The 8,902-nt window shown below is 34.9% G+C and overlaps 1 long non-coding RNA gene across 1 annotated transcript; it reads right to left on the minus strand.

Annotated features, from left to right (window-relative positions):
- Positions 1–4,604: 4,604 nt before the first annotated feature.
- On the minus strand, positions 4,605–7,014 carry LOC118934950 (uncharacterized). The gene is made up of 3 exons (XR_005033641.2): positions 6,902–7,014; positions 5,790–5,903; positions 4,605–4,790 (listed from the first exon to the last, which is right to left on the minus strand). It is a non-coding gene; the product is annotated as an uncharacterized LOC118934950 (long non-coding RNA).
- Positions 7,015–8,902: the final 1,888 nt, after the last annotated feature.

Here is an 8,902-nt window from a genome sequence, read left to right on the forward strand (position 1 = left end):
ATCAAGTGTATATACTGTGTTCACTCTTTCTTTTTCCTTCCACTACATGGTAACAGATGATCTTGAAGTCTTAGAGGACCTAAAAGTGACAAGACAAAAGGAAAATGAGTTCCCAAGTCACCACTGGAAGAACACACACACTGAACTGTAATGTAAAAGAGAAATCAAATTATTTTGCATTAATCCACTGAAGATTTTGTTGTTCTTTTCTCACAGAAACTAGCCCTGCTTTAACTAATATAAAAATAAAAAGGAAAGAGAGAAATTGTCTTTACTTTTTAAAACATAGATGTGCAAGTGTGGTGATAAATGGCAAAAAGACACTGTAGTATCCTGGAGACCAGGTGAATGATAGTGATGCTCTGAAACCAAACAGAACATATATATTTTCATTTTTCCCACAGAAGTTCTAGTTCCAGTAGTTGTGGGAATTTTGTCTATTTTGTTTAATTTCCTGAACAACTAAAGGAACATTATGCAGAATGGACTATAAATGTTAGTTTAAATAAACAAACGAAGGAATAAATATATTATCTAAAGGTGGTAGTTGCTAACTTTTCTTGTGCATTGCTGTTATTCAGTAATGCAGATTCTTTCATCAGATTTTTCTCTTTTCAAAAGAAGCTGTAAATGTGAATATTATGTGTTGATTCAAAATATCTGAAAACATTCCATAGGCTAAGGAAGTAATTTCTCTGAGTTGGATTCAGTTCACTGGTGGCTAGTTTGTGACCTGTAAATGGTATTATTGATACTTAAACCTGGATGAGCAGAGTGCTCTTGAGAATCCCTTTAGGAGCTTTATGCTAAAACTTAAAAAAACAACGTTGGCACTCTTCTCAACCTGTTAATTAGAATCCCTAGAAGTGGGCATATCAATATGTATTTTTATAAAGTTCCTCAGATGATTTTCTTATAACCAGCATAGAATTAAACCATGGAATAGCACTAAGAATTATGATATTGGAAGACCCCAATTTTTATATTAAAATTTATATTTTCATATATAAAACCTAATAAAAAATCAGACTACATTATGGTGGAATTTTAGAACCTAAATAATTCAGGTAAAGAAAGTATTTACGTACATTATTTCATAACATCTTAACCATTTGCATTTCATGAGAATTTCTAAAATTTCTTACCCAACATCAAGAGTTAATACATGCCAGGTCTCAGAATGTTACTATGTATTACAAGAGATAAGCTGTGAAGATACTGAAAAAATCTGTAATGTAGTCAAGTCAATATCTAAAAAATAAGTGAAGCCTTAGGTAAATTGAAGGATGAACACTAGTGTTTTCCAATGCCTAAAAGTAATAGTTACTAGATTTCATCAGCTCACTTTCTTTGATTATGAAACAATGTTCCTCTTGACAAAATTTAGAGCAAACAAGTAACTAGTACACTAAAATAAATATTTGAATGTTATAGTGAGAATAACATAACACCTACTGTCAACTATCAATATAGATTTGAAACTTCAGTAATTTTTACAAAACTTTAAATAGACTAAGTTAAGAAATAGTTTGCATTTTTTATCACATTAGGGGTCTTCCAGTAATAAATTATATAACGTCAAAATGTTGCCCATATATTTATTTAAATAGTAAAGTTGATCATTTTGTTAAATATATTGACTGGACTGTGATGAGTTTGTGCATATTTCATCACTGTACTGAATCTGATCTAGTTGTAAATTATTCTGAATGTGAAACATCCACTTATTTAATAATTAATTGAGGCTCATTGGTATAGCTGGTCAATATTCCAAGCACAGGAGATACAAATAATGACAAACAATTACATTTCCTGCCCTATTTGAGTTTATAACATATCAGAAAAGGTGGACACTATGCTGATAAGTACATAAACAATGATTAAATTGAAATTGTGATTCATTTGTCATTAAAGTCACCATTCGTGACAGAGTTTGACAAACATTTTTGAGTAAGTTATTTTATTGAGCACTTAAGAGGATGTCTGGAAAACAGAAATAAAAGATAGCTTGTAGTTTTCTGACATAAACAGCCTGAAGTATGATGATTTATTCTAGGTCAAGGGAAGATTATTAGGTCTGCTTTGAATGTACTGGCATTGAGGGCTCTGAGGCAACAAAATAGGGCTATTGAGGAGATAGTTGAGATGAGTCTGTGATTCAAAACAGATGTCTAAGGGATGTATGTTTGTTATCTGTCAGCATGTAAACTGCATAGGAGAGATGTAGTATAACAAAGAGTATAAGATAAGAAGAAAAAAATTCTGGGACAGAATGTTTTGAAACTCCAAAATGTAGAGCTCTTGGAAAGAGAAAAGAACTGTCAAAAGAACACCAATAATGACATCCTGACAGGTTGGAAAAAGAAAAAAAGAAGCATTGTATGTTTCTGTGACTCTAAAGGAGGAACATGTTTGAAAGAGAGAGTCATTAACTGGGTCAAATAACTGTGAGCTCAAATTAAAAGGAAAACTCCACAAAATTGACTTCTTTCCTCCCCTGCTCCCATATTTACAAGGCACCTGAATTGTCATCATCTATTTGTCATCACACATTCATTTACTAAAGTCAGAAATCTAGGTGTCCTCTTTGATGCCACCTTTCTCTACTTTCTAAGTTCTTGTACTTTAACAAATCAGGCCTTGCTACTTCCAAAATATGTCTGCATCTCGCCCTTTCTCTGGCATAGCCTACCATTATCCCAGTTCAAACTACCATTACCTTACCTAGACCTCTCCAACTCTCCCCATTTCTACCCTTGCCCCCTGCACCCCTTCATCCATCCAACACATGGAATCTCTTCCCTGCTTAAACAATTTCAATGACTCTTCTTTACAAATCCAATAACCCTAGCTTCCTTCCAGGGGTTATAAGATATTCATGACCTAGGGCCTGACTACCATCGCAACCTCTTCTCTTGCGCTCTCCTTACTCACTAGACAATTCCTACTGGACTTTTTTTTTTTTTTAAATAATTTCCAAGACTGCAGAAAACTCTTTTGTCACCAGGGTTTTGGTCATGCCCGTGCCTTTTCCAGGGATGTTTTTTTCCCTCAGATGTGACTGGCTTGTCATCCATTAAAAACATAAACACATTTGTTTCACGCAATACCAAACTGCGTCTCTTTAAAACTTATCACTCTTAGTGTGTGCTTGTTTATCCTCTGTTCTTTACTCACTGTCTTGTTCACAGTTGCATTCACCAGCTCTATCAGTGTCTTCCAGAGAGTAAGCATTTAATATATATTTTCAGAAATGAATTGAATTAGTTAGAGTCGTGTCATTGAAGTGACGGGAGCAAACTGTGTTCCAGTGGCTGGGTAGTGAAGATTGGTAAAGAGAAGACCTACGGAAGTGGTTGTGATGAGGAAGGAAAGAATATCGCATGACCTTTAAAGAGCTGTGTTTTCCAAAGAAAACTTTCAGTGCTCTTTTCATGAATACTGTAGAGAGAAAGAGTAAGAATCTACAGCAGAAACAGGTACTATCTGACAGTGAGAGAGTACCAAGAAGGCAAGAGTAGCTGTGATTTAGATCCCTGTGAAGGGATTCATTGTTGATACAAGGATAAAATCCTCTCTCCTTAAACCAGAAGCATAAGAAGTGGGAAGGACATGGTTAGTATGCAGTTTTTGTGAATAGTTCCATAAATTTTCAGTTAATTATTTCACTTTCACTTCTGATGTTCCTTTTTCCCTTTTTTTTTTATTATTAGAAGCCTATGGTAACTCTATCATTAGAAAATTTCAAACTAATAATTTCAGTTCAGTAGGTTAATGGAAAATCTTTCTTATATCATATTGTAGCTAGTTGCATACACTCCTGACATTAAGTTAATAAGAAACTGTCCAACTAATTCAAATAAAACATATCTTCTTTCTCCTATACATTGGTCTCAAAATGCTGGAGTACATTAATAAGACATTAAAGAGAGGGATTGTGCTCTGGCTAAATTTGGAAATGCTATTAAATCTCTACCTATAATTTCTACCACCTGTTAAAACACTTTAGTCAGTAAGTTTTATAAACTGGCTTTCTGAACTAATAAATGCATTTCTCATTATTTTTCAGTTATTGCATATGATTCCTGATGACTTCCAGTCGCATTCTCTCATGAATACGTAATCTTATGCCTTACAAACCTCATGAAATCCTTGTCATGAGGTGGTCAACTCTGATAATTAGCAGTAATGACCTAAATTTCCACTACTGAATGGATTATTCAAAACTAGAAGAAAAAATAAAATTAAACAATTTTCCTCTTTATTTAGATAATTTAACATTGCATAATATCATTTTCTACAGTCACCAACAGAAGGAGCTAGACTCATTATTTAGGCTAATTCATGTGTGCCGCACTGAGTTGGAATTAATCGATGCACCCAGTGATCAAAGCAGCTTTCCACTGATAAGTCCTGAATGTTGTTCTAGATCAGAATTGAAGAAGGTGTGCACATGCAGGAGAGCATGAGTGTGACAGGCAAACTGTGGATGATTTGCTGGGAAGTTTGTGAATTGTTCATATGCATCTTCTTACTGAGGGCTTACAAAAGAGCAAGTAGTAATATCAGAAAAAAATTTCACTGAAGAACAGTGCTGGCCTTAATATACTGAAGAATAACTGAGCCAGATATATGAACAGACTTTCTTCAAAAAGCCATGACTTCTGACCTCCAGGAGCAATTAGGAAGCCTAATGTGTCTCAAAGCTTTCCTCCACAGAACACTCCTCTTCTTGCTTCTTTAAATCTACTTTGGCAGTCACTCTTGAATGTGGAGTTCACCTGTTGTCTCTAAAAATGAGTAATATGGAGGTTAGTGACCACTGCTTTATCTTGTCCCAAGGCAAGGATTCATTATCTGTCTTCTTCACCACCCTTTCTAAATTTTCCTCACCCGCTCAAACACTGCAACTGGGTGACTAACTTGGTGGTATAACATACTCTTTAGTTTTAAAGTAGTCCAAGCCCTCCCTCCCTCTTCTCTTTGCCAGGCTATAGTTGCTGCAATTCCTGTTCATGGGTATCACCATTGAGTAGAAGGCCCAGAAGATCTCTGTGTGAATCTTAGAACTACACTCTGCAGTAAGATTATGTAGCAACAACAGTTTCTGTGTGTATAGTTTGCTGGCACGAGAAGCCCAAACACCCTGGCCACAGTGGTATTCGGTTTAGTAATCCTTGCTCCACCCACTGGTGGAAGCATCCTGCTCCTGAGATCTAATGCTGATAACCCATCATCACTGAGTAATGAATATAGAAAGGACAAACTCCGCAGGAGAGTACTGGGTGTGATGGTGGGAAGTTCAATTCTAACTTTGTTTGCTAGACACATCTCTCCTAGCATTTGAGAATGAAGCAATATACGCTGATCTTTGGCTCAATAAATATATCATATAACACCGTGGGGGGAAGTACCTAACCCAGGCTGGCCCCAACCCTTCTATAGGTAATTCCAAATCTCCACCAGGTTGTCTGCTTCTAGACAATACAGTAATTTCATAGCAGATCTCATGGCTATGTGTTCACTGTCATACCTCCTTCACTAAAAAATGTGTTTTGCTGTCTGAGGCAATACATTATTTCATGTCAGTAAATGAAACATATTGTAAAGCCCTGGGAGTGTGGTGCTTCCAAACACACTGCGTACAGGAAAGACACACACTGTCTGGACAGGTGTCATTCCAGTAAGAATGAAATGCTGATGGCTGCAGTGGAAGTGTAATGAGTAGACTTGCTCTCCAGTGGGGATAGTCTCCTGAAGGGAGAGGACCATACCGAGGGCTCCGTTACCTTCTTTGCTGCTGACTAGTTGGTCTTAGTGAGGAGTCCTTGATGTCGATCCAGTTCACAGCTTCCAGCCTGCCGCTTTGTCCTCTCCATTCCTGGGTGCATCACATAAGCAGTCTATTTTAAAGAGATTTTTGATAGTTGAAAATGGTTGTGTTTGTAAATACTTCTCCTTAAAGGACAAAAATAAATTAGATAGTGAAAACAGTTCAGTTGGGAACAATTAGTGAAATGAAAACACAGTTAGGGAATGTGGTAGTCAATTTTATGTGTCTGACTGGTCATGGAGTGCCCAGATTAAATGTAATTTTGAGGTATGTCTGTGTGGGTGTTTCTGGAAGAATTTGGCATTTGATTTGGTGGGATCAGTAAATTGCCTTCCCAATGTGAGCATCATCTACGCCCTTCAGATCCTGGATAGGACAAAGGGAAGAGGAAAGAAGAATTTGCCTCTTTTTCCTCTGCCTCACTGATTTAACTGAGACCTCTTACCTTTTATGGTTCTAGGACTGTGATTTACACCAGCAAATACCCTGGTTCTCAGGCCTCAGACTTAGCCTGAATCACACCACTAGCTTTCACTGGTCCCCAGCGTAGACATGGCATATTATAGGACTTCTCAGTCTCCATAATCATGTGAGCCAACTCTTCATAATAACAAATCTCCTTTAATATTTGTATCTATAGATCTCTATAGATTTTTATTTCTATTAACTATATCTATGGATATCTCCATCCTACTGGTTCTTTGGAAAATCCTAATACGGGAAAGAAATAGGACGTCCATAGACTTATCTAGAAAATCTTTCAGTAAATTCCACCTTCATTGAGCATGGTCCTTGGGTCAAAATAATGGGAGCAAGAAGGAGAAGTGAATTTCTTATCCAGAAGTCAAATCTATCCTCAAGAAAGATACTAGATGAAAATATAAACCTGGTAATGAATATAGACAAAAAAGACTAACATTTACTAAGCAGACGACATCATTCAACATTTACCATATTCCCAATGATGTATTACATTTTTTGTATGTTTCTTATATTCAAATTGCCTTTCAAAATTAGCATAGTATCACCATTTTATAGGTAAGGTAATTTAAGCCCCAAAACATTCACCTTAGGTTACACATTAATAAGAGAACTGGCTATTGTTCAGCTGAGGACCATTTTATTCCAATGTTCATGCTTTCACTGAGTGAAAAAACAGAAAAAGAGTTTAAACCATATGATTGCATTATATTCATTTTTTATAAAATACAAACTAGTATACAATAAAATTAAAGAGGTCTAGGAGCCAGAGCTGGAAATAGAGATTGCAAGGGGCACAAGTTGACTTCTGGGGATGGTGAATATTTTTACTCTGTTACCAGTAATGGTTTTATGGGTGTATGTATTTGTCAAAACCCATCAAATTGTACAATTTAAGTGCATGTAGCTATTTACCTCATGATATAAATTATGCTTTAATAAAAGTAACTGTTTTGATTAGTTGTAAAAAGTAAGATACTCTTTGTACATGCACTGAAAACACAAAATAGTGTAAAGAAAATTAAAATTATCTGAAAGTAATCTCTATTACTTTTCCTTTATGCTTTCTGCTAATCAAAAATGTATGTATTTGTGTAAATTGAAACTTTTACTAAATATATACTCAATCCAGTAATAGATTTTATGTTCTAACAAGTTTTTCTTCTTATATACTTTATCAGAAAAACTGAAAATATTGTAAACTTCTCTGAAATGAAAATATCTGAAGGAAAACAAATTCAAAAGCATATGCTGCAAACACAAAGATGTTCTCTCTACTGAAATGGGTAATTTAAGCAATAGGGTAATATTTTCTCATCAAAATATTAAAAATGATTTTATTGATGAAGTTATAGTGAGATACACGGTGCATATGCTGATATTATAAACTGTGAATAACAAGAACATGTAAACAAAAAAACAAGAGTTTCTTAATGGTAATTTGTCTATACTTATCAAAAGTCAAAACACAGTTCATATTCCCCATTTAGTTGTTTTGCTAGGAATTATTCATGAAGAAAGTAATCGGTAATTCAGCCAAAATCTAGGTAAAAAGGTGGTGATGTAGAAGCTTCTAAAATAGCATAAAGTTTACATAACTTATTGTCCAACAATACAAGAGTTATTATGATGAAGAAATTGGTCGATATAAAAAACAGACCTTCAGTTTATATTATAATCTCAACAAATGCAAAGATGTTTATATCTGTCTCCCTATTTAAACACTATAAACCACTTACAAGATTTTAAGTATTTACTGCACAAATCATGTAACTTATGCTATGAGCACCACATTTAAGTAGCCTTTAATTAGTTTATAATTACAAATCCATGTCTCTGTTTTCCCAGTTCAAGATATGCCATCTTAGTCTTAATGTCTCCTACCTGTGGTTATAGACTCTTGTTTCACTCCTGATCTCAAGACTAATCTCAAAGGGAGTCATTGAAGTTGCTTATAGAAATAGTCAAACAATTTTAACGTGGGAGAATATTGGGGTACTGCCAACTGGTGAGTGTTTCTCTCCTTCTCACAATTCAGTTCTTACAAAGGACAAAGTCCTATTTCTAATGTCTTAGTCTGTAGTATTAGTTTTCCCAACATTTGTGTAAAATTGTTTTTCTAAAATATAAAATATTGTTACGAAGGCATTTGGTCATAGCTTCCAATAGCTATTTAAAGGATTGTGAATATCTTTGAGATGCAAGTTAAAATGACAGCACACCATTCATCTCGTTAAAGGGGGGAAAGTAACCATCTGTTCAAGAGAGAAATAAGGATGTACAGTAATGGGTTTTTGAAAGAAGTATATAATTGTAATTGTACTTCTCAATTGATTATAGTCATAATTGTATTTCTAAATTGCTTAAGGTTTTTTTTTCTTTCTCTTGTGTAGCATATAGCAAGGGTTAATTAATGTGTAACTTCAATTCAAGTACCATCTCCCAACCCACACTCCAGGGTCTAGATTCTGTTAGTCCTTACTGTTAATTTGTACCTTCCATAATTAGTTGTTTATACCAATTGGTTAGTCTCATACTTCACAGGTTTTACCACGATGCAAGAAAGCAAACGATTTAAATAACTGCATC

Source organism: Manis pentadactyla, chromosome 4, assembly GCF_030020395.1.
Source record: "Manis pentadactyla isolate mManPen7 chromosome 4, mManPen7.hap1, whole genome shotgun sequence".
Classification (NCBI taxonomy): domain Eukaryota; kingdom Metazoa; phylum Chordata; class Mammalia; order Pholidota; family Manidae; genus Manis; species Manis pentadactyla.